The sequence below is a fragment of the Chlorocebus sabaeus genome, chromosome 26, assembly GCF_047675955.1.
Source record: "Chlorocebus sabaeus isolate Y175 chromosome 26, mChlSab1.0.hap1, whole genome shotgun sequence".
In the NCBI taxonomy this organism is placed as follows: domain Eukaryota; kingdom Metazoa; phylum Chordata; class Mammalia; order Primates; family Cercopithecidae; genus Chlorocebus; species Chlorocebus sabaeus.
The window spans coordinates 51,767,824-51,791,974 of record NC_132929.1 but is presented as its reverse complement, the minus strand read 5'-3'; the positions used below and the strand labels follow the sequence as shown (position 1 = coordinate 51,791,974).

The 24,151-nt window shown below is 44.3% G+C and overlaps 1 long non-coding RNA gene across 7 annotated transcripts in view; it reads left to right on the top strand.

Annotated features, from left to right (window-relative positions):
- Positions 1-24,137, top strand: part of LOC103246065 (uncharacterized) — a 29,632-nt gene extending 5,495 nt beyond the window's left edge. For 2 of the 7 annotated variants that reach the window (XR_012091561.1, XR_012091556.1), the window contains exons 3-11: positions 654-1,165; positions 3,666-3,795; positions 14,611-14,788; positions 18,542-18,651; positions 19,168-19,790; positions 20,377-20,550; positions 21,162-21,228; positions 22,678-22,866; positions 23,498-24,137. This is a non-coding gene — a long non-coding RNA (uncharacterized lncRNA). Of the gene's footprint in view, positions 1-653; positions 1,166-3,665; positions 3,796-14,610; positions 14,789-18,541; positions 18,652-19,167; positions 19,791-20,376; positions 20,551-21,161; positions 21,277-22,677; positions 22,867-23,497 lie in introns of all 7 variants that reach the window. The other 5 variants (XR_012091557.1, XR_012091559.1, XR_012091558.1 and 2 more) reach the window with 5 other exon arrangements.
- Positions 24,138-24,151: the final 14 nt, after the last annotated feature.

Sequence of the window (24,151 nt, the reverse complement as noted above, 5' to 3'; positions counted from 1 at the left end):
TCTTGCTTCACCCAGGATGCATTTCCTAGTTCTTTCCTAGGGTGGGGCCAGCGCTACTCCAGCCCTCCGGATCCCGCTCCCGGCTCTGGCATGATTCTACCAGACTATATTCCAGCTGTCCTCCCGGGACCTAGATGTTTTCTTTTCTTTTTTTTTTTTTTTTTTCTTCCTTTGAGATGAAGTCTCACTCGGCGGTCCAGGCTGGAGTGCAGTGGCACAATCTTGGCTCACTGCAACCTCCACCTCCCAGGTTCAAGTGATTCTTCTGCCTCAGCCTCCCAAGTAGCTGGGATTACAGGTGCCTGCCACTACGCCCAGCTAATTTTTGGAAGACAGGGTTTCACCATTTTGGCCAGGCTGATCTTGAACTCCTGACCTCAAGTGATCTGCCCGCCTCAGCCTCCCAAAGTGCTGGGATTACAGGCGTGCGCCACCGCGCCCAGCCCCTGGACCTAGATAGTTTCTCTGACCCTTTCCAAAGCCTGATTTGCATAGATTAGTTATATGGGTGTGATAGGTTTTTTTAGAAGTTATCTTTTTACTTTAGTATAAAAGGGCTTTGAATATGCTGAATGTTAAATACATGTTTGTTGAATTTCTTTGAAACTTTAATATTAATGAGAACCATTAACTTTTTTTTTTGTTTTTTTCAGATACCGTCTCACCTTGTTGCCTAGGCTGGAGTGCAGTGGCGTGATCTCAGCTCACTGCAACCTCCGCCTTCCAGGTTCAAGCAATTCTCCTTCCTCAGCCTCCCGAGTAGCTGGTATTACAGGCGTGAGCCACTACGCCTGGCTAACTTTTGTATTTTTAGTAGAGACGGGGTTTCACCATGTTGGCCAGGCTGGTCTCGAACTCCTGACCTTGTGATCCACCTTCCTTGGCCTCCCAAAGTGCTGGGTTTACAGATGTGAGCCACTGCACCTAGCCAACATTTTTTTCATTAAAAAAGTTATATAAAATGTATTTTGTTGTGGTATCTCGTTCAGGAAATTTTGACCTCTGTAGATTCATGTAACCCCCGCCATCATCAGGATGGAGAAGTTTCATGACCACAAAACCTCCCTTGTGCTGCTCCTTTTTATCACATATTCCCTGGCCTCGTACCCTGGCAACCACTGATCTATTCTCCATCAGGATGGGGTATTCTTTTTCAGAATGTCATGTAAGTGGAACTGTATTTTAAGTAATGTTTTGAAACCATCTTCATTTATTTCTAGTTATATGTTTGAGATCTCTCTGCTGTTCTGTGTATTAACAGTTCTTTTTATTACTGAATAGTATTTCATCATTTGGATGTACCACGTTGTGTTTATCCGTTCTGCTATTGTAGGACTTTGTGGTTGTCGCCATTTTTCTTTCGCGATTGTATTCCTGCTATGAGCATGTCTGTACAGATGTCGTGTGAATGTAGTTTCCATTTCCCTAGGATAAAGACCTAGTAGTGGAAAAGCTGGGTCATGTTCTGAACTGTTTTCCAAAGTGGCTGTTTTAGTTTGCATTCCCACTGGCAATCTGTCATGTTTCTGTTGCTCTGTGTCTTAGTTAGCTGTTGGTGTTATCGGTGATTTTTAGTTGAGCCATTCTAACAAGTCTAGTGGGATCTCATTGTGGTTTAAATTTGCATTTCCGTAATGGCTAATGATGCTGAGTATCACGTTCTTCTTTGCCACTCTTATATCCTCTGTGAAGTTTCTGTTCAGATCTTTTGCACGAAAAAGCTGTATCATGGAACCAGTAAAATAACCAAGGAAAGGTTGATTAAAGTTCTGTTTATAACCCCAGAAGATTGCTGCCCTAGGGATATGGGATGGCTGAACATAGGACACCGACACTGGACAGATGAAATAGCAGTTTATTAGTCACGCGTGCTCACAGCCCTGGAGGTGGGGGACACCGCATGCCACACGGGGCCTGCACTTGGGAACAGAGTGAGCCACCAGGGGCTGTGGGAGGCACATTTTGTAGTAAGAAGAGGGTGAGATGACCTTGCTTCCGTGGGGAGATGTGATTGGCTTGTTCGAATACCTCTGGGCCGGCAGGGATGAGCAGGCTGGGGTCGGCTGTCTGTGATAAGGAGGGTTGTTTGGCTTTGGGACCTTATCCGTGGGAGCAGAGCTCAGAGGAGACCTTGTGGTTAGGCTATTTGAGGCCTTCTTGATTTTACCGACGTCAAGGCAGCACGTAATATTTAGTCTTCATTTCAGGCCACACAATACCTTCTTCTATATCTACTTTCTGTGGCACTTTTCAAAAGGTTTTTGTCCTTAGTGTTTAGCAGTTGATTATGATGTGCCTAGTCATGGCTTCCTTTGGATTTATGGTGTGTGGGCTTTGCACAGATTCTTCAATCTGCCTAGGTTTATTTTTTTATTCTTCAATCTGCCTACGTTTGCTGAACTTAGGAAGTTTTCAGCCATTAGTTCTTTGGATATTTTTTTCAGCATTGTACCTTTTCTCTCCTGTTATTAACCTGTGGGGTCTGTGCTAATTCTAGGTAGGTAGTTTCAGAATTGAATTGCACTGTGGGACACATAGCTGGGTGTCCCAGAGAACTGGAGAATTACCTGGTGCAAAAGTCCATCCATTTGGTGTCAGAAGTGTTGTAAACAGAGGAACTGTTTCCTTAGAGATTTTTAGACACTCATTATTTGTAATCTGGATGGGATATCATGTCTTCCACTGATTTAGATACATTTTTCTAATTATGTTGTTTAGACGGTTAGTAACAGCCTTGTGTGATGGAGCGTGTTTACACGTCAAGATTAAGGTTACTTCTCTCTCCTCTTGGCTTACTATGTAAGGAGTCATGACAGTTGTTTTGACGGAAACTTCACATTGTCAGTGGCCTGAAGTCATTGTTCTCAGCTTTTCCTTTGTGTCCCAGTGCTCTTGAGTTATGCTCTCAGTGATAGCGCCCCTGCATAGCAGTGCTTCTCAGTTGGCAGTGGAGTAGGGCCTCGTAAGGAGTTAAAAGATTTTTGATTTATGCTCCTGTTCTACACCCTCCCTTTCCCCATGGATACACAAGCATTGGCCCACACTGGATAAAGCAATTGGTGTGAAATTGAGGTAGGTGAATATCAAAGACTAAGTTTCTCAGTTGTGAAATCTACTAGGAAGTAAATGAAATATCATTTTGAAAGAAATGCTTTAAGTAATTTGATACATTGGTTTCTTTTTTGGGGGGGGGGGGGGACAGAGTCTCGCTCTGTCACCCAGGCTGGAGTGTGGTGGCGCAAGCTCAGCTCATTGCAAGCTCCGCCTCCTGGGTTCACACCATTGTCCTGAGTCAGCCTCCTGAGTGCCTGGGACTGCAGGTGCCCACCACTATGCCCGGCTGATTGTATTTTTAGTAGAGACGGGGTTTCACCGTGTTAGCCAGGATGGTCTCCATCTCCTGACCTCGTGATCCGCCAGCCTCAGCTGCCCAAAGTGCTGGGATTACAGGCGCGAGCCACCGCTCCCGGCCGATATATTGGTTTCTTTATGAAAATTGTACTGGATCTGTAACAGATATGATTGATGTATTTTATTTTTAAGTTGTCAAACATTCAGTTAATGATGTGTGTTGTAACTTTTCGGGGAGGGACATTTGCAGAGACTGACTAATGGTATGACATTCTGAAAAGCGGTTACAGATTAAAAATTTTTTATTTTTGCAGGTGATAATGTGGAACAAAGTGGAACAAAGAAGATCTGGATGACAAAGAGAAAAATGATGAAGAAGAAACTCCTGCACCTGTGTACAGCAGAAGTCACTTCTGGACAGTTGGTTATGGGGCAAGCAACCAGGTAATCTTCTGTGTTTTGACACTTAGGAAAGCTTAATCTGATGCTCCTTATCTAAATAACTTGGATGGATTATTAGTATTTTTGGTAACAATTTTTTTGCTTTGTTTTTTTTGAGGCGGAGTCTAACTCTGTCGCCCAGGCTGGAGTGCAGTGGTGCAATCTCGGCTCACTGCAAGCTCCACCTCCCGGGTTCAAGGGATTCTCCTCCCTCAGCCTCCCGAGTAGCTGGGACTGCAGGTACCCGCCACCACGCCCGGCTAATTTTTTTGTATTTTTAGTAGAGACGGTGTTTCACCATGTTAGCCAGGATGGTCTCAATCTCCTGACCTCGTGATCCGCCTGCCTAGGCCTCCCAAAGTGCTTAGATTACAGGCGTGAGCCAATGCACCCTGCCTGGTAACAATTTTTTTAAATGTAATTAAAAAAAATTAAATATTGTGGTAAAATATACATACCATAAAACTTACCGTTTTAAACATTTTTATGTGTGCAGTTCATCGGCATGAGGTATATTCACATCGTTCCCCAGCCATCGCCACCATCCATCTCTAGAATTTGTGCATTTTCTCAGACTGAAACTCTGTATCCATGAAACTAACTCCTTGCTGCCCCCAAGCAAATGCGGTTCTACTTTTGTCTCAGAATTTGATTACTCAAGGTGTCTCCTCTAAGGGGAATCAGCCACTATTTGTCCCGTTGTGACTGGGTTCTTGAACTTCTTAGGTCTTTGGGGTTCATCCGCATGTGTCAAGATTTTCTTCCTTTTAAAGGCTCAATAGTAGTCCATTACATATGTAAGCCACATTTTATCCCTTCATCAGTGGCCACTCAGGTTGCTGTCATCTCTTGACTGTTGTGAGTAATGCTGCTATGAGCATTGGTTTCCAAGTGTCTTCTTGAGTCTCTGCTTTTAATTCTTTGTGTCTATACCTAGGAGTAGAATGGATCAATAATGTGGTAGGCTTTTTGTTGTTGTTGTTGTTTTGGAGACTGAGTCTCGCTTTGTCGCACAGGCCGGAGTGCAGTGGCGCAATCTTGGCTCACTGCAAACTCTGCCTCCTGGGTTCATGCAATTCTCCTGCCTCAGCCTCCCGAGTAGCTGTGACTACAGGTGCCTACCACCATGCCTGGCTAATTTTTTGTATTTTTAGTAGCGACGGAGCTTCACCGTGTTAGCCAGGATAGTCTCGATCTCCTGACTTTGTGAGCCACCACGCCTGGCCCAGTATACATGTTTAACTTGTGACTGTCCACTTTCTTTTTTTTTTTTTTTTTTTTGAGATGGAGTCTCGCTCTGTCGCCCAGGCTGGAGTGCAGTGACGCAATCTCAGCTCACTGCAAGCTCCGCCTCCCGGGTTCCTGCCATTCTCCTGCCTCAGCCTCCCGAGTAGCTGGGACTACAGGTGCCCGCCACCACGCCCTGCCAATGTTTTTGTATTTTTAGTAGAGACGGGGTTTCACCATGCCAGCCAGGATGGTCTCGATCTCCTGACCTTGCAATCCACCCACCTCGAACACCCAAAGTGCCAGGACCACAGACGTGAGCCACAGTGCCCGGCCCACTGTCCACTTTCAAATGGTATTGCACTGCCTGAGCCGTGGGGCAGTGCTCTGACCACAGCTTCCTGCTTGAGATCAAGTCTCGCTCTGTCGCCCAGGCTGGAGTGCAGTGACGCAATCTCAGCTCACTGTAACCTCTGCCTCCCGGGTTCAAGCGATTCTCCTGCCTCAGCCTCCCGAGTAGCTGGGATTACAGGCTCATGCCACCACGCCCAGCTAATGTTTTTGTATTTTTAGTAAAGACAGGGTTTCACCACATTGGTCAGGCTGGCCTTGAAATCCTGACCTTAGGTGATCCAGCTTCCCCCCCACCCAAAGTGCTGGGATTATAGGTGTGAGCCACCGCGCCCGGCTTCTTTTTTTTTTGGAGATGGAGTTTTGCTCTTGTTGCTCAGGCTCCAGGCTGGAGTGCAATGGCATGGTCTTGGCTCACTGCAACTTCCGCCTCCTGGGTTCAAGCGATTCTCCTGGTTCAGCTGGGATTACAGGCATGTGCCACCATGCCTGTCCAATTTTGTATTTTTTGCGTAGAGACAGGGTTTCATCACGTTGGTCCGGCTGGTCTCGAACTCCTGACCTCAGATGCTCCACCCACCTCGGCCTCCCAAAGAGTCACCGCGACTGGCCAAAAGTATTTTCTGTTAACCTACATGTTTACCATTTTGGGCCCATAAGATTTTGTTTCTATCCCAGCTGCCTTCTGGTGTCATTTTCCTTCAGTTTGGAGATACCCCTTTACCATTTCTAGATCTGCTGGCAGAGAAGGTTTTCAGTCTGTCACGGTATCAATTGTGGCTTTATCTCTGACTCCACACAAATCACTTCGTCTCACCTTGGGCCTCTCATGTATAAAATAGGAATAAGTGGCCGGGCACGGTGGCTCATGCCTGTAATCCCAGCACTTTGGGAGGCCAAGGCAGGTGGATCACGAGGTCAGGAGATCGAGACCATCCTCGCTAACGGGGTGAAATGCCGTCTCTACTAAAAATACAAAAAGAATTAGCCAAAAAAATCAGCTGGGCGTGGTGGCAGGGGTCTGTAGTCCCAGCTACTCCGGAAACTGAAGCACGAGAATGGCGTGAAACTGGGAGGCGGAGCTTGCGGTGAGCAGAAATTGCACCTCTGCACTCCAGTCTGGTGACAGAGCGAGACTCTGTCTTAAAAAAAAAAAAAAAAAAAAAGAAGGAATATAATGTAAATAATTAAAATTATATATATAAAATAAGTGAAAGTCCTTACTCAGAGAGTTGCTGTGCAGATGACATGAAATAATACACTTGAAGCTCCTAATTCAGTGCCTGGCACATACTGTTTGATGTGATTTTAAAAATCTGTTGTTTTGCCTTTCTCCTTCTTTCCCCTCACCTGGGCATCAAAGTACCTACAGTTATGGGTGGGTAACTAGACCAAAAGTATACCTTTCTCTCTCAGATTAAAGCCCAGCTTATTGACTCCGGGTGACTTTAATGAAGAGGGTTTTCTTTGGAAGCTCTGCTTGTTCACAGGTTCAGAGCTTTGGCAGAACCAGCTATCTACCTGGCAGCCTTGAAGGAGCTTGGATTAAAAGCCTATTCTTGAGTCACGTCATTTTTAATCAAACTGCAAGTGGAATTTGTATCTTTTGTAATAGCTCCTATTACTTTCATTCCTTTTTTTCTTTTTTGCTCTTCCATCTCAACCTAAAAAGAAAAACACATTAATTGGAGCCATAGGAATTTAGAACTTGTGTATTCTTTTCCTTAGACACGTTTGACTAACGCTTCCTTTTTCACAGATTTATTTTTTCCAACATTTTATTATGAAAAAAATATACAGAAAAGTTGAAGGAATTTTACAGTGTGCACCCACATATTCACCACCTAAGACTGTGCCGCTGGCATTACCCCATGTGCTTTATCACAGCTCTCTCTACCTTTTCGTGCCTCTATTCATCCATCAGTCCCTCACATTTTTTTTTGCAATGTTTCCAAGAAGACCTCTGGACACTTGCATCTCAACACTGCAGTGTGTAGGCCCTCAGCAGGAGTTCAGAAGTGCACATTTCACAGTGAACCTTCTGGGAGTGTTGACAGATGACAGCTTTCCTTTTTGTCTAACGAAAAGGGCTTGCTGGCCATTGGGTGTTGCAATCTCTTGGGACAGTAAACTCTTACTGACTATCTACATCATTCTTAATGATTCTCTCTGCTGTGTAAAGTAGGTCTCGGAGGACCCTTTCTGACATTGTTAGCATAGGTTTTAGCTTAAGGTTTTGTAAATGCTGTTTATCAAGGTGATGAAGTTACCATTTGTTGCTATTTTCTGAGGATTTTTATCATGCATGAGTATTGAGTTTTGTCATTTGCTTTTTCTAAATCAATTGATATGTAATCATGCGATTTTTGTTCTTTAGCCTATTAATAGGGTGGGTTACATTGATTTTTGACTGTTGAACCAACTTCATTCCTGGAATGAAACTACTTGGTGATGATGTGTAATTCTTTTTATATGTTGTGTAATTCTACTTGCTAATAATTCACTGAATTTTTTTTTTTTTTTTTGAGATGGAGTCTCACTGTGTCGCCCTGGCTGGAGTACAGTGACCCAATCTTGGCTCACTGCAAGCTCCGCCTCCCGGGTTCATGACATTCTCCTGCCTCAGCCTCCCAAGTAGCTGGGACTACAGGCGCCCGCCACCACGCCCAGCTAATTTTTTGTATTTTTAGTAGAGACAGGGTTTCACGTGTTAGCCAGGATAGTCTCGATCTCCTGACCTCGTCATCTGCCCGCCTCAGCCTCCCAAAGTGCTGGGATTACAGGCGTGAGCCACTGTGCCCAGCCAATTCACTGAATATTTTTGTGTGTATATATATATAAAGTATATTGTTCTGTAGTTTGTACTGTCTTTAGGTTCGATATCATGCTAATAATAGCTTCTTAAAATGAATTGGGAGGTTGTTCCTCTTCTGCTTTCGAGAAGAGATTGTTTTGAGTCTGAATTAATTCTTTTTTCATGTTTGATGGAATTATCCAGTGAATTCATTTGGATCTGGTAATTTCTTTTTTTCAGGATTCTTAGAATTATGAATTCAGTTTTCTTGATAGTGGTAGGGCTTTTCAAATGATCTACTTTATATTTGGTGAGTTGTGGTTATTTGTGTTATTTGAGGAATAAGTCCATTTTGCCCAAGTTGTCAAATTTGTGTGTGTAGAGTTGTTCCTAGTAATTCCTAATTATCTTTTTTGATATCTTTAGAGCCTGTGTCATCACTAATGTTGGTAATTTATGTTTGTACTTTCTTTTTCTTTCTTTTTTTTTGGTCAGTCTTGCTTAGAGAGGTGTGTCAGTTTTATTGATCTTTTCAGAGAACCAGCTTTTTGCTTTACTGTTTATTGTTTTTCTGTTTTCACTTTGTTTCTGCTCTTACCTTCATTATTTCTTCCTTTCTGCTTACTTTTGGGTTTATTTTGCTATTTTTTTTTCTTTTAGGTTGTCAGGGTGCACACTTATATTATTGATTTGTTTCCAAGTTTCTAATGTACCATTTATTTAGTGTTGTAAATTTCTCTCATCACCCACTGCAGCTCTTTCCCGTACATTTTGATGTTTAGTACTTGCATTTTCTCTCAGTTCAGAATATATTTTAAAATTTCCCTTGAGACGTCCTCTTTGATCCATGGGTTATTTAGAAGTTTAGTTTCTGAGAGTTAGGCAATTTTCCTGTAATTCTCGTTGACTTCTAATTTGTTTTCATTGTTGGAGGGAACATATGCTTGTGATTTTAATTTCAAAAAATTTGTTAGGTTTGTTTTATGCCTCAGAATATGTTCTGACTTAGTATTCATTTTATGGATACTTGAAAAGATTAAATACTCTGCTGTTATTGGCTGGAGTGTTCTATGAAATTTGATTGGATCTAGTTGATTGATGGTGATGTTGAGTTCTGTATCCTGGTGGCTTTTCTGTCTCCTAATTTTATCAGCTGTAGAGAGAGATTTTGAGGTCTCCAACTCTAAAAGTATAGATGTCTTTTTCTCCTTTCAGTGCTGTTCATTGTTTTTTGTTTGTTTGGTGTATGCACATTTCGAATTGCTGCATCTTAATGGTGGATTGACCAGGTTCTCATTTTGTAACGTTGCCGTCTGTTCCTGGTAATTGTCTTTTTTTTTTTTTTTTTTTTTTTTTTTTTTTTGAGACGGAGTTTCAGCGTTTTGATCCTTTTGCCCAGGCAGGAGTGAAGTGGTGCAATCTCAGCTCACTGCAACCTCCAGTCCCATGGGGTTCAAGTGATTCTCCTGCCTCAGCCTCCTGAATAGCTGGGATTATAGGCACCCACCATCACACCCAGTTAATTTTTGTATTTTTAGTAGAGATGGGGTTTTGCCATGTAGGCCAGGCTGGTCTCAAACTCCTGAGCTGAGGTGATCCACCCAGCTTGGCCTCCCAAAGTGCTAGGATTACAGGCGTGAGCCACTGTGCCCGGCCCTCCTGGTAATTATCTGTGCTTTGAAGTTTACTTTATTTGATGTTAATGTAGCCTACTTCTGCTGTCCTTTCAGTAATGTTTGCATGATCTTTCTTTTTCTATACTTCTGTTTTCAGTTTGCCTGTTTGAAGTTACTTTGTTATGGACAACATGTAGTTGGATGATGTTCTCTCGTCTACTCTCCCAGTGTCTGTCTTTTAACTGATGTATTTAGACTGTTCGCATTTAACTTAATGTCATTATTGGTAAATTGAGGCTTAACACTGCCATTTTGTTTTGTATTTTCTATTTCTTCTGCTTTTCATTTTTTCAGTTTGGTTCTTCCTTGCTCTCTGTGGTTTACTTGAACATTTTTAGCATTCTATTTTGATTTATCAGTAGTGTTTCAGAATATATCTTTTTGTAGAGTTTTTTTTAGTGGCTTTTCTAGGTAATATATTACATACAGATTGAGCATCTCTAAACCCAAAATGCAAAATCTGAAATGCCCCAAAATTGGAAACTTTTTGGCACCCCAGCATGACACCCCCAAGTAGAAAATTCCATTCATAAGTAGTTAGCATGAACTTTGTTGTGAGGAAAGAGAGAGACCCTCTCACGTTGTTTTATGTTGTTTTATACTCATTACCTGTTTTAAGAAAAAGCAATGAAGTAAAACCAAAGGCAGGCAGCCCGGCGCCAGGCCCGGAACCAGGCCTGGGTCTGCCTGACCTAAACCCAGTCATTAAAAATCACCTCATGACTTAGAAACCGACGTTCCTGACATTGTATAGAAGAACCTTGTGAAACTCATAGAAGAACGTTGTGAAACTCCCGGCCCTGTTCTGTGTCACTCTGACCACCGGTGCATGCAGCCCCTGTCACACACCCTCTGCTTGCTCAAATCAGTCACGACCCTTTCATGTGAAATCTTTAGTGTTGTGAGCCCTCAAAAGGGACAGAAATTGTGCACTCGGGGAGCCTGGATTTTAAGGCGGCAGCTTGCCGATGCTCCCAGCTGAATAAAGCCCTTCCTTGGACAACTCGGTGTCGGAGAGGTTTTGTCTGCAGCTCGTCCTGCTACAGTTTCATGCATAAAATTACTAAGAATACTATATAAAATTACCTTCAGGCTCTGTGTATAAGGTATATATAAAACATAAATGAGTGTATTTAGACTTGGGTCCTATCCCCAAAATATCTCATTACTTATATGCAAATATTCCTAAATGTGATAAACATCTGAAATGTGGGACACTTGTGCTCCCGAGCGTTTTGTAAGGGACACTCAGCCTGCGTGTGTATGAACACTCATTAGATTGTACCTGGTGTTGTCATTTACCAGTTTCAGGGATATAGAAACTACCTCCCGTGATGTTCCTTTATGTTCTCCTGTTCATAATATACTTGCCTTAAATATTTCATTTGCTTACATTTATATCCACATATGACAATGTTATAATTTTTGGTTGAGCTTTCAGACATAATTTAGCAAAGTCAAGAGCTGAGGAAAGAGTCTACTGTATTTATGCATAGGTGTGCGTGTCATGCTCCTCCTTCCGGAAGTTCCAGGGTTTTCTTCTTTTGTGGTTGCCATTCTGCTTAGAGAACTTGCATTAGCCTTTCTTTTGGTGTGGGCCTTCTGGTGACAAATTCTGTTTTACTTCCTCTGAGAATGTTTTGCTTTCCTTTTCATTCCTGAAGGACACTTTTGCTGGATATAAGAATTCTGGGTTAATGGTTCTTTTCATCATTTGAAAAATATTTTATACTTTCAGCTGGCCTCCATGGTATCTGATGAGAAATTCGCTGTCATTTGACTTGTTAATCCACGATAGTTAAGGTTACTGTTTTCGTTTAGTGGCTTTTGAAATGTTTTCTTTTCTTTTTGTTTTTTGGAGTTTGATTATGTATGATATGTCTTCGTTTGGATTTCTTTGGGTTCATCCTGTTTAGGGTTTGCTTACCTTAGATCTGTAGATTCATGTCTCTTGCCAAATTTGGGAACTTTTAAGCCATCACTTCTTAGGGTACAGTTTCAACCCCACCTTCTTTCTCCTGTTCCTTCCTGAGTTCAGTGACCAGAGTTGTTATAGTCCCATAGATGCCCGAGACTGTTTTGTTTTGTTTTATTTTTAAGATGGAGTCTCTCCCCATTGTCCAGGCTGGAGTGCAATGGCACGATCTCGGCTCACTGCAACCTCCGCCTCCCAAGTTCAAACGATTCTCCTGTCTCAGCCTCTCGAGTAGCTGGGATTATAGGTGCCCGCCACTATGCCCAGCTAACTTTTGTATTTTTAGTAGAAATGGGATTTCACCATGTTGGCCAGGCTTTTCTCAAACTCCTGACCTTGTGATCCGCCTGCCTCAGCCTCTCAAAGTGCTGGGATTACAGCTGTGAGCCACCACATCCCACCTTGGGGGCATGTGTTTCTTCTGTGTTATTCACATTGGAGAGCTTCTATCTTCTACCTCACTGATTCTTTGCCCTTTTTCCTCCATTCTACTGCCGTGTCCATTCACTGAGCTTTTGATTTTGGTTATTGTATTTTTCAGTTCTAAGCATTCTATTTGTTGTTGTTGTTGTTGTTGTTTTGTCTTCCTTGTCTTAGGCTGTTTTTTCATCTATTTCACATGTGTTTGTAATTGCTTGCTGAAGCCTCTTTATCAAGGCTGCTTTAAATTATTTGCCATATTATTCCCACATCTTTCATCGTGGTATTTCTATAATTGTTTTTTAAAATGTGGTTTCAGATCTTCCTGGTTCTTGATATCATGAGTGACTTTCTCAATAGAACATGTTATTAGTCGACTCCAGGTCTTACTTAGGTGTGAGCGGTTAGATCTTTCTGTGACCCTGCTCTGGCAGGGATAGGGCGTGCCCCACCTCGTCACTGGCAGCTCGAGATGAAGTCCAGGCTTCCCAGTTTGCCTAGAGGCCCCTGGTTACTGTGAAGCAGGGGTGGGAGTTCTGACTCCCCACTGGTGTCCATGGTTTGTGTATTTTCTCACCCACTGTTTCAGAGCATGAATGACTGATGACTGGACAGTCAGGATTGCGATGGAATAAACAGGAGGGTGTTAGGGAGAAGGGCACGGGGGTGTTCAAGGGCGGAGCTGCCCTCTTGGAGCTTTGGGGTTGTTTCTGGGCTCCGCAGCTAGGCAGAAGGGAGATGTATTATTTAAAAGCGGAAAATGCAGGGAGTCTTCAGGAAGGGCTTAGCCCTTGAAGTGCTGGGCCAGCCTCCTTGCCTGAAGGGCGGCTCGGTGGGGATGTCCTGAGAAGGGCAGGGGCACCGCTCTTTCGCTTCTCCATCTTGAGCCCAGTGTGCAATCGATTCAGTATTCTTCATGTAGTTTTCAATAACTATTAGCTCTTAGCTGCAAAGCTCCAGGTCTCACATCCTACTGCTGGTGCTGGGCACAGTGTGCACCATCCTGTGCCTTTCCAGGGAGTGGTGAGATGTGTCCCTTTAATGCCTTCTAAGGCCCCTCCCATCCCGTGCAGACATATCCAGGTAATGGGTTGCCGGAAAGCTGATGTCTTCTACCCAAGGGGAGGCAGCCAGTAGGGTGTTGCTATTACCTGTCAGGATCCAGGGCTGCGAGGCTGGTAGCTGCTGGCCTCCAGGCTGGTAAGCAGCAGAGAGGCAAGCACAGAAGAGCCCAGCTCTCACCCCGCCACTGGGAGCTGCGCTGTTATAGGGGATTGGTGGGAGGTAACTTTCAGTTCACCTGTAATGATCTGTACTCTGAGGTAGACGCCTGCTTAATTGAAAGGCCAGAATCCTTTGAATTACTTTCACTCATGTGATTGCCTTCTAGCTACTCAACAAACACTTGTTAGTATGGAAATTTTCAAAGATACCTAGAAGTAGAGAGAATAATATAATGAAATATGACTTACTAGTTAGAATGTGTATTCTAACTGGTTACTTTATCTTCCTCTAAAATGTGTCCCTAAATGTGTTTCATGAGTCGTGCATGCTGGGTAATTTTATCAAGGTATCTTTTTTATTTTGAATTTGGTTTTGCAAGATGAAAATGATGGCTAGTGTTTTTCTCTGTTTAGGAGATGTGCTGCTGATAAATAATTGACTGATACTGACTTCAAAGTTCTGTGTTAGTAACTCTTTTTCCTTGGGAGACAGAGTCTCACTCTGTCACCCAGACTGGAGTGCAACAAGACAATCTCAGCTCACTATAACCTGTGCCTCCTGGGTTCATGCAATTCTCGTGCCTCAGCCTCCCAAGTAACTGGAGTTACAGGCACGCACCACCACACCTGGGTAATTTTTGTATATTTTTTTCAGTAGAGAAGGGGTTTCGCCATGTTGGGCATTGGCCAGGCTGGTCTCGAACTCCTGACCTGAAGTGATCCACTCGCCTTGGCCTCCCAAAGTGCTTCAATTACAGGCATGAGGTACCGCGCCTGGCCAACAACTTTTATACGATGTCTCCAGAGGGGCAGTATGCCACGGTGGCTCAGAGTCTCCGTCATGTGCCGTACTCCTCTGTGTGACCTCGGAGAAGTTGCTTAACCACTTGGTGCCTCGGTTTCTTCATCCATAAAATGGATGGACAGCACTGCTTGACCGTGCTGGGTGTGAGGGTTGCCTGAGCTCCTACGTGTAGAGTGGTTGAAACCATTGTTGCCACATACCATGCCTTCCAGTACCACCTGTCATCATCATCCATTTTCTCAACGTTACAACAAACGGTGGCCACATTGTCCACAGGGGAGATGTTTTCTTGTCTTGTTTTCTCGATGTGAATGAACTGAAGGAGTGTCTTTCTGTGCTGGTTAAAGAGCAGCAGGCCCTGGCCGTCCAGTCCGCCGCCGCCACCCTCTCAGCCCTGAGACTCAAGCAGAGGCTGCTGATCTTGGAGCGCTATTTCGTTGCCTTGAATAGAACCGTTTGTCAGGAGAATGTCAAAGTTAAGTGGAAAAGCAGCAACATTTCTCTGCCTCCTGTGGACAAAAAAAGGTAATAATAAAGCGACGAAAGAATCCTGATGCCAATGAAATATAAAATTCAGACTGTTTTGTTTCAGAAAGTTTAATTAAGGTTTTCAATATAGTGTCTGTCTTCACCTTCCGAAATTTATTCTTGCTTTCCCTTTTCGTATGTTTCATATAATCTGGAGAATGGATTTGCCAACTTGCTCATGTAGTAACAGACCGTACTATGTAATCTGTGTATTTTTTTATTCAATTAAAATTTCTTTTCTTTTCTTTTTCTTTTTTTTTTTTTTTTTTTGGAGAGACAACATCTTGCTCTGTCACCGAGGCTGGGGTGCAGTGGTGTAATCATAGCTCATTGTAACCTGAACTCCGGGGCTCTAATGATCCTCCTGCCTCAGCCACCTGAGTAGCTGGGACTACAGGCACCCGCCACCATGCCTGGCTAAATAAAATAATTTGTGTGTGTGTGTGTGTGTGTGTGTGTGTGTGTGTGGAGATGCGTTCTTGCTCCTGACCTCAAGCAATCTTCCTGCTTCAGCCACTCAGAGTCCTGGGATTACAGGCATGAGACACTGTGCCTGGCTCTGTGTCATTATTTCAAAGACTTTTTTCTGTGGAAGCCAGCCAAAGCTTTAGATCAGCTCAAGTATAAATTTGAGAATGAGTTCTGAACGTTGTATACTTTCTATTTTGTTTCGTTGCTGAGTAGGAGATAGATTGTAATGTTTAGTGCCCAACAATTTAGTTGCTTCATGTTTTTCCTTCCTAGTGTGATTTTCTTATTCTTTATTACAAGAGATGCTTGTTGGCCAGGCACGGTGACTCACACCTGTAATCCCAGCACTTTGGGAGGCCAAGGCGGGCAGATCACCTGAGGTCAGGAGTTCGAGATCTGACCAACATGGAGAAACCTCGTGTCTCCTAAAAATTTAAAAATTAGCTGGGACATGGTGGCGCATGCCTGTAATCCCAGCGACTCAGGAAGCTGAGGCGGGAGAATGGCATGAACCCAGGAGGCAGGGGTTGCGGTGAGTAGAGATTGCGCCATTGGACTCCAGCCTGGGCAACAAGAATGAAACCCCATCTCAAAAAGAGATTAAAAAAAGATGCTTTTGGGCATATGAGTTTTAATGTGTTGATGCTTGTTAATATATCACAGATTTCCTCTCTTTGCTAACAGTCACTAGAATGGTTAAGGCTTATGTAAAATTGTACTTTTCCGAAATGAAGCTGTCTATCAGACTTTTGTCCTCAGAAGGTTAAACTGCAAGGTTACCAGATGAAACTGTATTTTGTGTAGTTAGGAGTGCTGGCTTTATTTGACTGTGATAGTGACTTTGACTCCCTGGAGAGCACATGGAAAGTACAGGAGGCAGAAACCAGGGCAAAACCCTGAGCGTCTTGCTCCCCAGAGACAGGAGCGATCCTTGTAGCGTTTCCGTGTTTTCTTATGTTTTAATTGTTGTGTTTGGTTGTTTTTTTTATTTCCTTAAGTTTGAATACAGTTGAAATCACATTAAAGTTGGCTCTCTCTATCTGTGGGTTTCACATCCACAGATTCAACCAACTGTGGATCAAAAATATTGGAAGAAAAGCAATAAAAAACAACAATAAAAAGAACAAATAAAAAACAATACAATACAACAACTAATCACAGAGTATGTACCTTGTTTTGGGTGCTATGGTAATTTAGAGATGATTTTGTTTGTTTGTTTTGACGTGGGGATCTCACTGGTGCCCAGGGCAGCAGGGCTATCATTGCTCCCTGCAACCTCCGCCTCCCAGGTTCAAGCGATTCTCCTGCCTCAGCCTCGGAGTAGCTGGGATTACAGGGGTGCTGCCACCATAGCTGGCTAAGTTTTGTATTTTTAGTGGAGACAGGGTTTTGTCATGTTGGCCGGGCTGGTCTGGAACTCCATATCACCTGTTTTTATAGAATTTCCGCTGATCATGAAAGCAAATTTTAGTACATTTGGAGAATATAGTCTATAGTAGCAATACTGTAATATGCATATATTAGAAATATGGTATAAAGTGTAAAATACAATTACTTGCTGTGTATGATTGAGTTGAGATTATGCATTGTTATATGCTAGCCTTTTCTCTCTTGTACAGGGTGGTTTTATGGTGTACCATTTGCGTAACCTTTTACAACATGCGGAATGAAAGTGTGACTTGTGAAATTAACACACTCAAGTAGTGAAAAGCTTAAAAAGACACAGGAGGGTGATGAGCACTACCCTCAGAAAAGGGTGGCTCCCAACGGGGTGGGTCAAGCACACAGGGCTTCACCGCAGCCAGGAGCAGATCCCGAGTGGAGGACGCCGGAGCTGGGACGAGCCAGGCTACCCTGTGCGGCTCTGCTGCTCTTCTTCCCCCTCCTCTCCAGCCTGGTCTCCCATGTGAGATTTACTCTCCCTCCATTTGTGTATTTATCTGCTTATCGTCTGCTTCCTCCCACTAGAATCTCCCTTGTGAGGTCATTTCATGGGCATTTTCCCAGGACATTTAAAATTCCTTGCACATTTCTTTTATTCTTTTTTTTTTTTTTTTTTTTTGAGACGGAGTCTGGCTCTGTTGCCCAGGCTGGAGTGCAGTGGCGCGATATAGGCTCACTGCAAGCTCCGCCTCCCGGGTTCATGACATTCTCCTGCATCAGTCTCCCGAGTAGCTGGGACTACAGGCGCCCACCACCTCACCCGGCTAATTTTTTTTTTTGTATTTTTAGTGGAGACGAGGTTTCACCGTGTTAGCCAGGATGATCTCGATCTCCTGACCTTGTAATCCACCCGCCTCAGCGTCCCAAAGTGCTGGGATTACAGGCGTGAGCCACCGCGCCCAGCCATTTCTTTTACTCTTAAAGAGAAAACTTTTCCTTTACAAAAGACATTTGATCAAAGTTCTTAAACAATGCAACTAAAAATCCACTTGTGATCCTGTCACTTGAGGAAAACCATTGAATAGGAATCATTTGTGTGTAAGGAAAAACTTGAACTCTGGTCGTGGGTGCTTTGCATTGTTGTTAAGGTTTTTAAATTTAAAGAAAATATAAAATTCAACAGGAAGGACAGATGCAGAGGAAAAGTGAGGCCACTCCTCACTCTTCTTGCCAGAGCTCAGCACGGTGCCTTCCTCCAGCCGGCAGGGGGCCTTTGGCATTTGCGGAGGTCCCCGGCTGAGTCCAGTTCCTGAGGCTGCTGGTGAAGGCATCGCCACAGAGTTTTAACGCTGGAGACCCTGAACATAGGCTTGGAGTTGATTTCAAAAATTCAGCTGCAGTATTGATGCCATAAGATCTTTTCTTTGCAGTCTTGGGATAGGATTTTAAACTATTTCATTGATGAGAGATAAAAATTAGTGTAGATATTTTGCCTCCAGATTCTCAGGTGGTTTTAGAAATTGTTTCTCTAATTCTGTAGGAGAATGTTGATACTGTTACAGTCTTACATGACATGGAAACTAGAAAACATAGCTAGATACTCTTCTACTCACGTTTTGGATGATGAGATAAATTATTTTATGCTTCACACACTTGGAGTATGTCATCTACTGTAATATAGTATCTGAATGAATACTTCAAATACATTTTTGTAAGCTAGTTGTACACTTTAAAACCTCTGAATAAATTTGAGTAGCAAGTCTCAGAAACTTGATTCTAAATATTAAAAATACATCCTTCCTTGGGAGGGAGCGTGTAGTAAACGTGTAGTGTGATTGTAAGCATGCTGTGTTTCTGGAGGTCGCTTTGTTCCTGCATCCACTGCTTTCATTTCAGGGATATTCACGGAACGCCAGGCACCAAAGGGCCAGAAGCGTCCCCCTGCAGGAGCAGCACTTGGTCCTGGCCATCCTGCTGGAGCCGGCTGTGCAGAGAGGCACGCTGAGGTGAGGGCTGCTGCAGACTGGGAACGCTTTGGGGAAGTGCGTCAGTATCCAAATACCTGTTGCACTGTGTGCATTTTACTGAATGGTTCGTGACTGCAGCAGATGTGTGGTGCTCTGTAAGCAGAGAACCATGTCCCAGAGCTCGCTCTCTCTTTACCTTTTCTTCACTTCCTTTTTTATGCTCGGTTTTCTAGTCTGGGAACTGTTCTTTTTTTTTTTCTTTCAGTTTTCCTCATTTAATTGTTTTTATTCCATGAATTTAAGATCCTAGAGCTTTCATGTAAACGTGCTCTTTGAGCTTCTTAACTGGTCTTTCCTGTCAGCAGAAGGCGATGTTGTGTGCTAAAATCTCAGTGTCAATTCAGTGATTTAATTACCACAGTTTTGCTTTCATTTCTTTCCAGATCCCAAGTATTTCTTCACTTCTATATAGCTGTTTGCTTTTATTTTTGATTAACCATGAAAAAAAAAAAGTTAATGTGTTTTTACTAGGAATGAATATCTTTTCTTCTTTAGCCAAATGTTGTCTGCATCCTGCTGTTGCTTCAGCTGTGGGACAGCGGGGCACAGGAGACTGACAATGAGCGTTCCCACCCAAGGCACCAGCGCCCGCTTTTGCCCTTGCTGCAAAGGTTCCGGAGCATCATTTGCAGGCAGGATACGCCCCACTCTGAGGGCGACATGCACATGAGTGTGTATGATGGAACTTTGTGTTTAGGTGGCACTGGATTCTAGTTACTTTTTAAGCAAGACCAGCGTGCGTGTCCATGGCAGTGTTTTTCTCTGGTGTGTGTGTGTTTGGTGGAAACAGCAGCGAGTCAGATGAGACAGGTGTGGGAGGTCACTTGTTTGTGGAGAAGACTTGAATCAGTGAGCACCGACTTCCTCGTCAGCACAGAACTAAGCTTGAAACACGCATTTTTAAATCAATACCAGAAAAGAACAACGAAAACAGTGGCCTGCTTTGTTGGCCCTTCCTGTGTACTGGGCTCTGTGCAGGGCATGTCACCTGAGCTGTCACTCTGTTGAGTACCAACTCCCCCCTTAACAGGTGCGGATGCCGCGCTCGGGGAGGAGCAGGTGCGCGGGGCCCTGGGCCTGAACCTCCAGGACTGCTGGTCCTTACAGGTCAAGTACAGGTTGGATTTTGCCAGTCTTTTCGGGAAAGTCTTAGGCATTCCAGTATTGTGCTTTAGTTTAATTTTTCTATCACTTGGCAGTCTTTAATCATCATCGGGCTCTTCTGCCTGTAGAAAAATTAGAATTATGATTTAATTTGCAAATGAAAGTAGGTGTTCTCCAGAGCGGGCAAGGTTTAGATTAAAGTAAAGGTTTTGGTTTTGGATTTCAAGGCCAGCTTGAGATGCTGCGCTGGGTTCCCCCAGAGGTGGTTCTGCCTTTCCCCAAGGGTCCCAGGCCTGCGAGGTGGTTTGGTTGTATTAGTAATCTGTGTGGACTCAACTTACCTGTGGTATCGTAAGTGTATACATGCACAGTCAATGTTGTGAACATGTATACAGCAAATTTAGACATTTGTACAGTCAGTTTATATGCTGCATAAATATATAGATGTGTAGTATAACTGTATCATCGACATGGTCATTTGATGGGCCACATGAGTAAATACCAAAATATAAAGAGTGGTTTTTTATTTTCTTAAGGGCTAATTGTGTTACTTTAATTTTTCCCACCATTTCTGAATGTGTGTTTACTTTTCCTTTCTAGCTTTTGTCTGGCCCCCTGAGCCCCAGCGAGTGTTTCCTGAGGTACCTCACCCTTCCACAAGACAACGAGCTTGCCATTGATCCGCGACAGACCGTGGTTGTTGTCATGGGCCATTTAGACCGTCTGGCTACGCTCTGTTTGCCTCCGCTGTGTAGTGCTCCGACGTCTCATAAGGTGTGTGCAACAACCGTGTTCTCCATGTGTTTTGTGGCTAGCACCACTTCTAGGTTCTCATCCTGGGCCCACGTGGAGACTTGTGTTTTCTGGTATTGATGGGGGAAGCTGGCTTGTGGTTTTAAACGTGTTTGCAGTTGAAGGTGTTCCCCGTGTTGAGAGTGAGTGATGAGCAAGCTGAGGTGCACAGGCCTAGGGACCCAACCTGGGGGCCCTGGTTCCAGGTTCAGGTAGCACAGCCCCAGAGAGTTCCCCTTTATCCACAGCCCCAGGCCCTCCCACCTTCTGCAGGGGGTTCCACAGCCTTCTTTATACTCTGAATACGGGCTGTCTTAGTAGGTAATGCTGGTTATAGTAGTGACAGTATAGTTCCATATTCTATCTGGTACGTAATAGTAATGGTAATAGTAGTGATTTGCGTGTGTGGAGCAACTGTAGGGTGCAGGCCCGCTGAGGACCTCATGCGTGCTGTTGTATCTCATTATGTGAATGAGAAAACTGCCTTTGGGAATGGTGGTGAACTTTGCAAGGGTGTAACAGTAATGTTAGTTTTGAATCGACTTTTCTAACATTTTATTTCTAATATGAAGAGTATTTATTTTGTTTTACAGTCATTAAAAAAAAGGAGGCCCTGCGCAGTGGCTCACGCCTGTAATCCCAGCACTTTGGGAGGACGAGGTGGGTGGATCACAAGGTCAGGAGATCGAGACCATCCTGGCGAACACGGTGAAACCCCGTTTCTACTAAAAAAGTATACAAAAAATTAGCCGGGCGTGGTGGCGGGTGCCTGTAGTCCCAGCTATTTGGGAGGCTGAGGCAGGAGAGTGGTGTGAATCCAGGAGGCGGAGGTCGCAGTAAGCCAAGATCCCGCCATTGCACTCCAGCCTGGGGGACAGAGCCAGACTTTCTCAAAAAAAAAAAAAAAAAAAAAAAAAAAAGGAATACAGTCACACGGTTCAAAAATCAAACCTAGGCAGAGACACACTGTCGCTTTCCCTGCGCACCCCTTCTACCCAGTTTCCCACCTGCTCCCTCTGACTTTTCAGTCTCCTCTGTAACCTCCTTGTTCTCTGGAATGAGTACCTAGTGGTAGCATGTTGCATTACTTGTGGTGTGTGTTTTTTACTAACCATATGTACTGGAGTACTTTATCAGAGTGTGGCTCTTTGTTTTTATAAAGCAACTTAGTATTCAGTGTGTGGATGTGTGTTTTATGTATGTTTGTTTAGTGAGTCTCTTATTGGTGGACACTTGGGCTTATTGCCACAATGTTGCTATACAAATAGTGCTGAGGGCCTGGTGTGGTGACTCAAGCCTGTAATCTCAGCCCTTTGGGAGGCCGAGGTGGTTGGATCACCTGAGAGGTTGGGAGTTTTAGACCAGCCTGGCCAACTTGGAGAAACCCCATCTCTACTAAAAACTACAAAAATTAGCCGGGCATGGTGGCACATGCTGGTAATCCCAGCTACTCGGGAGGCTGAGGCAGGAGAATCACTTGAACCCGGGAGGCGGAGGTTGCAGTGAGCTGAGATGGCGCCACTGCACTCCAGCCTGGGCAACAAGAGTGAAACTCCTTCTCAAACAACAATAACAACAACAATAAAACAAACACAAATAGTGCTGCAGGGCCTGCCCTGGAACACGTGTGCTGCATGTGTGCACACGTGTGTGCCTGTGCCCATGCGCAGGTGGGGATGCACCCAGTGTGGGCTGGTTGTCACCAGTTGCTCCTGCACGACTTGATTTCTCTCACCGCCGACACGGATGCTGGTCTCCCAGCCTCGCGTGTGGGCTTTTGGGATTTTGCCTCCTAAAGCACAAAATGGTGACCCCGATGTAGTTTGAACATTTTAAAGTATATTAGTATTTAAGGGCCATCGATACTACTTTTTAATGGGCTCTGTTAAAATGAAACGCGATGGAAATGGAAAACTAACCTGTTCAGTCGCTTCATCATACCTGTTAAATGAGGTAATACGGCGTGGTACCAGCTATTTTGATGTTTTGAATCTGCATATTTTCTCTTTATTTGCTTTGTTTTTGGCCTATAATATCTCAGTGTTACTCCCAGCCTTTTATTTTTCTTTTGCTGTTGTAAAAGAAAACGTTTACTTTCTTATCTTACAGGGATCATTGCAAGAAGTCATAGGTTGGGGGTTAATAGGATGGAAATACTATGCCAGTGTGATTGGTCCGATCCAGTGCGAAGGCCTGGCCAACCTGGGAGTCACACAGATTGCTTGTGCAGAGAAGCGCTTCCTGATTCTGTCACACAATGGCCGGGTGCACACACAGGCCTACAATAGTGACACACTGGTGAGTGTTCTGGGCCCTGTGCCTGCAGTGTTCCCTTGAGGGGCAGGGTCTGTACTGCAGATGCACAAGCTCTGGTCTTTCTTGAAGCCGTTTGATTTCTGAAGATTGATAAGCTTCTGTTTATTGTAAATTGTGTTTAATGGTCTCAGCTGTAATATTGTCAAGATTTGGGCTGTGAAGGTTAGGAAGTCCTTACATGAAACTCATTGCTAATCATGAGATTCCCATTTGTAAACTCATTTTCCATGTGTAAACTCATTTGACTTTGTGGCCAGGCAGGTGACAGATGAGGGAGTTGGGCCTCATGGGGATAGTGGCAAATTGGGACGTGGCATGTTTTCATTAAAGCGGGGTGTTCCTCCCTGTCGGCTGTGTGTCTCTGTCGCAAGGGGTTAGCCTGCCCGGCCCCTGCATCGGCTCTGGTCTTGCCGCGGAGCACGTGGAGGCTGCCCGCTGTTCTGTTGGTGCTGGGTGGGAAGGGCTGGAGAGCCGGCCCCGTGGCCCGCAGACACTTATGCCCCACTTCCAGTTAGAGCAGGCTTTGCTCGGGAATACAGGATAAAGGAGAGCTGTGCTGATTTCATTTTCCTTGGACTGATGATGACTTTTCTTCCTATTTTTCTTTTTTTAGGCCCCACAGCTGGTCCAAGGCCTTGCCTCCAGAAACATTGTAAAAATTGCTGCCCATTCTGATGGTCATCACTGCGTAGCCTTGGCTGCCACTGGAGAGGTGTACTCCTGGGCTTTGGGGACAGAGGACGGCTGGGATATGGGAAGACTGTGTCTGTATCCCTCATTCCTGCAGGGGACACACTCTTCTTTTATGTTGCCCTTTCCTGGACAGGCTGGAGCGCAGGAGTGTGTGCAGGTGTTTTCCAGCCACCCCGACGTGCAGCACTGGGGTGGAGCGGGACACTAGGGTATGCCCCCTCCTTGGTGATGGCTTAGGAACTCTCTGCCCATGTGTGGAGGGCAACAGGAATCGGCCTTTCTGCTCTTCTCCACCCCGCGCAGCCTTGGCCGCCTTCTCTCTACTCAAACCGCATCCCCACTGTGGAGTTTGCCAGAACAAATCCCACAGCACTGTTCCTCCATTCACAAACAGTTCCCCCTGTCTCCCATAGATAAGGTTGTCACCCTTTCCTTGAACCGTAATATTATTTTTACAGGAACAAAAGTCAGCAGTTTCTTCATAATATTATCCTATTCGGTGGAACCTTTTATTGTGAAAAAACAGAAATAAAGTTGTTATAAATGCCAGGTTTTAAAAATTGGGAGGTCTGCC